Below are 8,417 nucleotides of genomic sequence, written 5' to 3'. Positions count from 1 at the left end.
TCGGGAATAGGTAAGATAATAAGTAATATTTAAAGTATTTTTATACTTCACTTTATCTATTTTACAATATGTTTGAGAAATCTTGTAGTCCGTACCCGCACAAACAAAACGAGTATAGCTCAGTGGTACAGCGTTCGAGTGAAGATCAAGAAGTCCCCGGTTCGAATCCGGGTGTTTTCTATTTTTTTTTTTATTTTTGGTATTGTTTTAATAAAAATTTTTGGAAAGTACTAAGTAAAAATTAGTTTAATTTTTAAATAAAATATAAATAAAATGTTAGCAAGTATATTTATTTCGTTGAAATCATATAATAGAAGTATAACTTCTTACGTGCGTACAAAGTACACACACATTCTTTTTTTTTACTTTATCATACTATATACGTAGTATAGTATAATAGATAAAGTTATAGGATCGTGCAAAAAAAAAATTTTTCAGATTTCACTTTTTTTCGACGTTTTGAGTCCCCCTGAGTCTAAAAAGCAAATAAAAAAAACATGTCGGAAGTATGTACGTACGTACGTATGTCGCCACCGCCCAGCAAAAACTACTGGACCGATTTTGATGAAATTCGGTATGAGTAAGTTTAAGGGAATTTTATCGAGAAACTAAGCTTTTAAAAAAAACCTCTCAAAGGGGGGCCGAAATAGGGGGGTTATTTAGGGCCCATTTTTGCAAATTTTGACCGAAATGAATGAAATTCAACTCAAAGTAAGCTCATCGATAGGTAAATAAAAATACGAAATTTGACATTTCCAAATTCAAAATGGCGGCCAACATGGCCGACCGCCCACCCGACACATTTCCCTATCTATCTAAAAACTTGTTTAAGATAAGTTTAATTTGAAAAAGTCGTTATTTAGCCTAAAGATGGGGCTATAAGAAGGATGCTATCGTTTTTCAGAAAAAGTTACGGGTTGCCTATATTTAAGGGGTCAAATTTTGACATAAATTTGAACTAGATTTTCTGAAAAATGGCTCCAAGGAATTTTTTTATTTTTTGATATATTTTTGATATCCTATCAGTAAATTGAATGACATTAGTCATATATCTTAACTCCCCATAGGAGGGGAGTTATGAATTTTTTATAAAAAAATATTCGAGTGCCCGTAACTTCCTTCTTAATATAAACTAAAATTTGAAATTTTGCAGACGTATATGATACTTTATTATCTATTATCACAATAAATTTTACCAAAAATATGGCTTCCGGTTGAACCGGAAATGAATAAAAAATCTTAATTTTTTTAGATATGCCCTATATATTTTAACATATTTTGAAAGAATGCAAAATTACCTTTCCAATGACATAAAATTCATTGCTGTAGCTCAAAAACTCGAAAAGTTACGGCAAATAGAAATTTTGCTATAATCTTATGTGTGTCCTCTCTCACGCGTTCATAGCAGAGCATTATTGTAGGGCAGTCAATGAGGGTATTTGGCTTCGAATTCCATCCTACTACATTGATGTACTTGATATTTTCACAGTAAGTAGGGAATAGCTCAAGAAACAAAATCTACCCTATATACTATGGCGCTTTTATCTTGGGGCGGTCCCCACTTCTTCAAGGGGGTGGAAAATTTGTTGGTCAAAATAAGCACGGAAGTGGCTAAAGAACCTATTTCTAAGCAAAAACTGGTCTATACTTTTTTTTTGAGAACTCAATACTTTTTGAGTTATGCGTAGTTGAAAATTGGCCATTTTCATTGAAAAATGACACCTTTTCGGACGGATTTTTTGTGAATACCTTAAAAACTATGCATCGAACTAAAAACACTATATAAAACATTTTTTAGATTATAAATAATAAAGAGATTCGTTCCTTCGTAAATGTTCTATTTATAATACAAAAAGAGATATGGTAGGTGAAAATAGTTTGTTTTTTGGTGCATGCTCAAATTGGTGTGTTCAACTTGAAATAACAGAGGAACGGTAGGTTTTAGGTGTATAATGCTACCAACACCTTTTGTAGTGTTTGAAAAGGCCTTTAAAAGAGCACCGTTAAATGTCGGTTACTTACAAACTAAGCGAGATATGGTGCAAAAAATTATATGACTAATGTACTTTAAGGAAAAATGAAAAGTATATACATTTAACTCCCCATCCACCATAATTTAAATGCATTGTTTTCCTTCTACAATAACTTTTAATATATATAGTGTTATTTCTACTTTCAAAAAGTTGAACGGGTTTAAAATGAATGGTTTTTGTAAAAAATGTGATCAAATTATAGAATGAATTTTTAAATTTTCTTAAAAAGCTTCCTTTTTCTCCATATAATTCGAAAATAAAAATATTTCACCCCTGAGAAGTGGTGGGAACTTCCCCAATGATAAAAGCGCCATAGTATATAGGATAGACTTTGAATTAGGAGATTGGGCTACTCCCAAAATTTCATTAAAATCCATGCAGTAGGATAGAATTTGGAGATAATATCTTGTTCTTAATCTCGCGCATTGACTGGCGTAATCGAAATAGAATGAAATGCAAATATTGTAAACTATTAATTTCTCAGAAAAATGAACTAATTTGAAATGAAAGTATGACTATAATATTCTATCGATTTATGCAATAATCTACACATCTATAGTGTGTCCCCGAAATATGGCATCGAACATTTTCTCAAATGCAGGAATTAATGATGCGTAGAATCATAAAATACTTTTAAATACAGTAGGTGTTTCTAAAATATCAAAATAACGAGTAACTTTGTTATTTTTATAGAATTCCAGTATCTAGTACCATAACGATAATATATCGGTACGATAAAGTTCTCGGGCGGCCCTTCCGTCCAGCGTTTTTATTTTTGTTACATTAATCAAGAAAGTCTTAAAGCTTAAGGGAACAATAAAAATAAATGTAATAGAATATACAAATTAATAAAAATTACATAAAAAAAATTAATCAAAATATACCCTATTCCACGAACATAGGCCTGTTTTGGATTACTTCGACAACGAATATTTTACTGTGCAAAATAAGAAGAACGAAAGTAAATTGCAAATTACATTGTTGTTTATTGGAATAATTATTAGCGCCATTTACTTTCGTACTTTTTATGTTGCACAGTAAAATATTCGTTGTCGAAGTAATCCAAAACAGGCGTATGTTCGTGGAATGACCCATACCAATTAACTAATTAATATTCTTTACATTAGATGTTCGAATTGTAGTCCTCGTGCGGCAATATATATTTCGAATATCCAAGACGTAAAATAATTGCAAAAGTTTTTCAAATATTGTGACTTTATTATAATAGATTTTTTGTGACCTTATGCTCACTCATTTGAAAGATACTTATGTACGCCCCTACGAAACCCAAATTTTCAAAAATAAAAGAGAGTGTTTTAAAATACTAAATACCAAAAATTTAACAAAACTTAGTAGCAGCACGTATCATAGTATAATCGAAACATTTCTCTAAATTAACTTTTTCCTTCAATCGATACATTTTTGTGAAAATGTGAAAAGCCGATATATAACAAATCTGGCACGATTTACCTGCATACCAGATATCTTCTAGCACGGTTCACAATGTGTGTTGAAGTAGGTAAACTACAATAATTAGAACATCTAATGTAAATAATATTAACTAGTTAATTAATATTTTTATTTATTTTTGTTTCACGTATTTTTTATTACATTTATTTTTGTTATCCTTTATGCTTTAAGGCTTTCTTGATTAATTAAAAAAAATTTAAAATATATTGATATTTTCTTGACTACTTACGAAAAAATTTTATTTTAAAAAAAATTGTTGAATAGACGACGGAAGATCACATCTAAAATGATAAAAAAATGTACAGGCTGCTATTAAAAAATTTAAAATTAGGGGTTGTAACTAAGAGATGAACATTTGGGGGATGATGTTTTCTACGCCATAATCAAGTGTATTAGAAATTTAATAGATTACTTTTTGTCACATTCGAAAATCTCTATTCGTTTAAGAGATGTAGCATGGATAAATTAGTCTGGGACACCCTGTATTCTACTACACAAAAAAGGAGCCATTGCCAGAGGTGAAAACTACGATAGATTGTCTCTAATAACCACAGGCGTAACCAGGGGTTGGTTTTGGGGGTTATAACCCCCCTTTTGGATTTACTTTGAGCTCTATACGCTTAAAACCATTATTATTCCATACCCCCAGAAACCTTCAAGTAGACTTAACCCCCCCCCCAACCCTTAGGATCATCCTGATTACACCTCTGCTAATACCACATGTCGATAAAATCTTGTTGCATATTGTCAAAAACAAATTAACCACTTACCTACATTATCAGATACCGCAGATACCGCAAAATGAAAAGGTAAACGTGACCAAATCTTGAACTTGTTATTTAGTCCAGGGCGCATCTGTTTTGAGATGGACGTTGAGAGGTGACTCAAATTTTTTTGCAGAGATTGCTTGAAAATAAATCAAATAATAATATTTGAGTTATCCTCCCTCTCAAAAAGGTCCGGAACATTGTTTAAATGATCAAAATACCAAAAATTTAAGGAAAAATTCTATTTTTTTTTTTCGTTTTTTGATTATAACTTTAAAAGTATTAATTTCCAAGAAAAGTTGTACTGACGTAAAAGTTGCGTAATTAAATTTCCTACAATATAGAATTGGTTAAAAATTTTAAAAATAGTCAGCCAAGTTGCAAAATAGCAATAATTGCGAAAAAAAACATACAAAAACAAGTATTCGAATTTTACGTTTTTCAACCATTTATGCTACACTTAGGACCTTCATATTTCACCCAGAAAAACTTTATGATACAGTAATACAATACTGTAAATTTCATTAAGATCGGTTCAATAGATTTTTCAAAATAAATTTTGAAATCCAGCTTTCGCAAAAAAAATTCATTTTTTCAAAATGTTACAGGACTGAAAATAAAGCAGATAGCAAGTTGAAATTTTTTTTGCTTATAGAAGTGTACTGTACCTTTAATTTGTAATTTTCAAAATTAAAATCGATTAATTATCACGGCGTCAGAAAATTTTTGAAATAAACAATAATTTTTGGTGCTGCGCGCAGGACAGCGGTGTTCGATTCACACAAGTTAATTTCCACCAAAATTTCTTCCAATATTTATATAATATATTATTTTCTTGCTCTATATTTTGTTGTATTTTAATATTTTAATTCCACAAAAATCAAACTAATTTTATTATTGTTTGTGAAATATTGTTTAAAAAATTGCATATGTTTAAAAATAATAAACTTTTATTATTTAAGTTAAAATATATGAACAAAGAAAATTTTTGCTAATAAAAGTGTTATTTCAAAGATAGAGTATGTGTTTTTATTTTGCAATAAACAAATTTATTTATTTATATCGAAATGTGATATAAATTAAAATGTATCAATCATTATCAAAGGTCATTGGAATGCCCAATCAGAGCAACCTATCCGCTGTCCTGCGCGTAGCACCAAAAATTAATGTTTATTTAAAAAATTTCCTGATGCCGTGGTAATTAATCGTTTTAAATTTTGCAAATTACAAATGAAAGGTACAGTACATTTCTATAAGCAAAAAAAAATTCAACTTGCTATCTGCTTTATTTTCAGTCCTGTAACATTTTGAAAAAATGAATTTTTTTTACGAAAGCTGGATTGCAAAATTTATTTTGCAAAATCTATTGAACCGATCTTAACGAAATTTACAGTATTGTTTTACTGTATCATAGTGTTTTTCAGGGTGAAATATGACGGTCCTAAGTCTAGCATAAATGGTTGAAAAACGTAAAATGCAAATACTTGTTTTTGTATATTTTTTTCACAATTATTGCTATTTTGCAACAAGGTTGACTATTTTTTAAATTGTTAACCAATTCTGTATTATAGGAAATTTAATTGTGCAACATTTATGTCAGTACAACTTTTCTCGGAAATGAATACTTTTAAAGTTATAATCAAAAAACCAAGAAAAAAATCGAATTTTTCGTTAATTTTTTGACATTTTGATTATTTAAACAATGTTCCGGACCTTTTTGAGAGGGAGGATAACTCAAATATTATTATTTGATTTATTTTGAAGCAATTTCTGCAAAAAAATTTGAGTCGCCTCTCAACGTCCAAATGTACTAATATTTTTACAGATGCGCGCTGGTCTAATTTAAAAGTCGAGAGAATTTCAAGTAGCTATGATAATGTGCTTTACTTGCTACCAGAAGGCATTTGATTGTGTAATAAGGATAAATCTACGGTCCATTCATACGGTCTAGACCGGTGTACCGACATACCTGATGACAAAAATTTGTATCTGTTCAATATGGCAACAGTACGACTATATTAAAAGTTCCCAAGCCAATTTAAGACAGAAAGAGGACTTAGACAATGATTTGTTTTATCAGCTGACTTATACAATATTTATGGTAAACTTATCATGAGGATGGGTTTAAAAGGATGAGAGTACCTGTGGTTGGTAGAAAAATCTCCAATTTACAATTTGCTAACGCTACTACATTCATAACTGCAAATGAACAAGAAGTGTTAGATCTTCTGCGAAGAGTCAAGGGTGAAAGCATTAAAGTTGGTGATAAAATGGATGTAAACAAGACGATTTTAAACAGATAGATTCACCACTATTTAACTAAGGTATCACTTGGAGAAATACCAAAGAGTAGACAGTTTCAACTCTGTTGGATTTAGTATAGTTATGTAAATAACGATGGCAACTTGCGCAGCAGAAATTGAAAGACACGCTGGTATTGCAAAAATCCTATGAATAGCATAACTAAAGTTTTAATAGATCTATGTGTTCAAGAAAGCTATAAGGTAACTAGATAAGGTTGATAAGCTTAAAAATTCAATGTTCGTCAATGCAGTTGTATTCTCAATATTTCTATACGGAATAGAAACTTGAAATCCTCGCGCATGCGAGCGCCAAAAAATTGATGCCTTTTAGATGTGATCTTGGAGAAGAATGCTGCGCATATCATGGACAGCTCATCGGACAAACTGATTTGTCCGATGACCGATGGCTGGTTAACAAACAATATAAAAGGAATTATCAACTATTTTTAATGGGAAATAAGCCACAATTTTACCAAAAAAATGATTTTATTAACGTTTCGACGCCCAAGTCGAGTGCCGTTGTCAAAATACAAAATAATAGTGGTAATGTCATTAATTTTCTTTGATAGTACATTAGATCATTTTTAAATTTGAAGTTCTATAGATTTTGTTTTCCAGTGTCTTCGTTGGATCCTTCGTTAATTTGGTATAAGGTCCATTTGTAATTAGATCTGTAATCTTGTCCTCATATTGTATTTTATCCATTATTACAGTTGCATTTCCTTTTTCCGCTGGTAGGGTTGTTATGGAGTCATCATTTTTTAAAGTTGTTATAGCTTTAATTTCCTCTTTGCTGATGTTTTGTTTAATTTTATTAAATTTTTACAATTCAAGTTTACATAGTACCCTATATTGTTCTTTTTCGTGAGTTGGTGAACACTGGGATATTTTTTCCACTGAGCTAATTATGTCTAATTTTGGAATGAATGGATGAGTAACAGCCTAGTTTAAACCTTTTGACAATACCAAATTTTCCGTTGCATTTAAATGTCTATTGTCGATTTCTAAGAAGTCGTAGGGCGCGAGTTGGTAATGCTAAAATGTATTGAGCCTTTTTCTATGCAAATCTGGGCAATTGCACAGTAAGTGTTTCGTTTTCAGTCTTCAATATCGGCGATCGGCATTTTTTTCAGTTCAATTTTATTCATGTGACACTTGAGGTTACAGGATCCTGTAAGGGGACCCACGATAATTCGCAGATGATTTCTATTAATATCTATTAATTTTTTGGATCTCTTTTTCGGATGTTCATGTGCATGTATGTTTAAAATCCATTTACCAGTGGTTACGTTTCATCGGTTCCACCCAGTCGATATCGTTCTTTTGGCTGTGCTTGTTACTATTCTAACCACAAGTTCTGGGCCTATGAATGTTTATTTTACCTCTCTTCTGGCAAGTAGGTCAGTAGTTTATTCTCCTCAGTACTAGCATGTCCAGGCACCCAGAGTTAACTAACTTTGTTGGCCCAATATAATTTTTACAGATTAGTCCCAGCAGTTTCTCTTTCTTTGTTGCTGCAGGCACATCTCTATGGCATAAATTTCCACTTGGAAAGTATTGCAGTGATTATCTGAGCCTGCTAAATTTGTTAGATGACCTGCCTCATAAAAGCAGAAAAATTCTATGCGGTGATTTTAACATTAATTATGCTGCTGCTAGTGCTACCCAAGTGTCCCTGGCAAACATATTTGAATCGTATGGTCTCTCAATGCACGTTAATTCTCCTACAAGGATTACAAAAACTACATCTACCATAATCGATTACATTGTCTCAGATTTCTCACCCCTTGATGTCTGCTCTACAGTTATTAATGCGGGACTATCTGATCATGAAGCAGTGTATA

The sequence above is a fragment of the Diabrotica virgifera genome, chromosome 6 (genome assembly GCF_917563875.1).
Source record: "Diabrotica virgifera virgifera chromosome 6, PGI_DIABVI_V3a".
NCBI lineage: Eukaryota > Metazoa > Arthropoda > Insecta > Coleoptera > Chrysomelidae > Diabrotica > Diabrotica virgifera.
Note: the sequence above shows the minus strand (reverse complement) of the source record.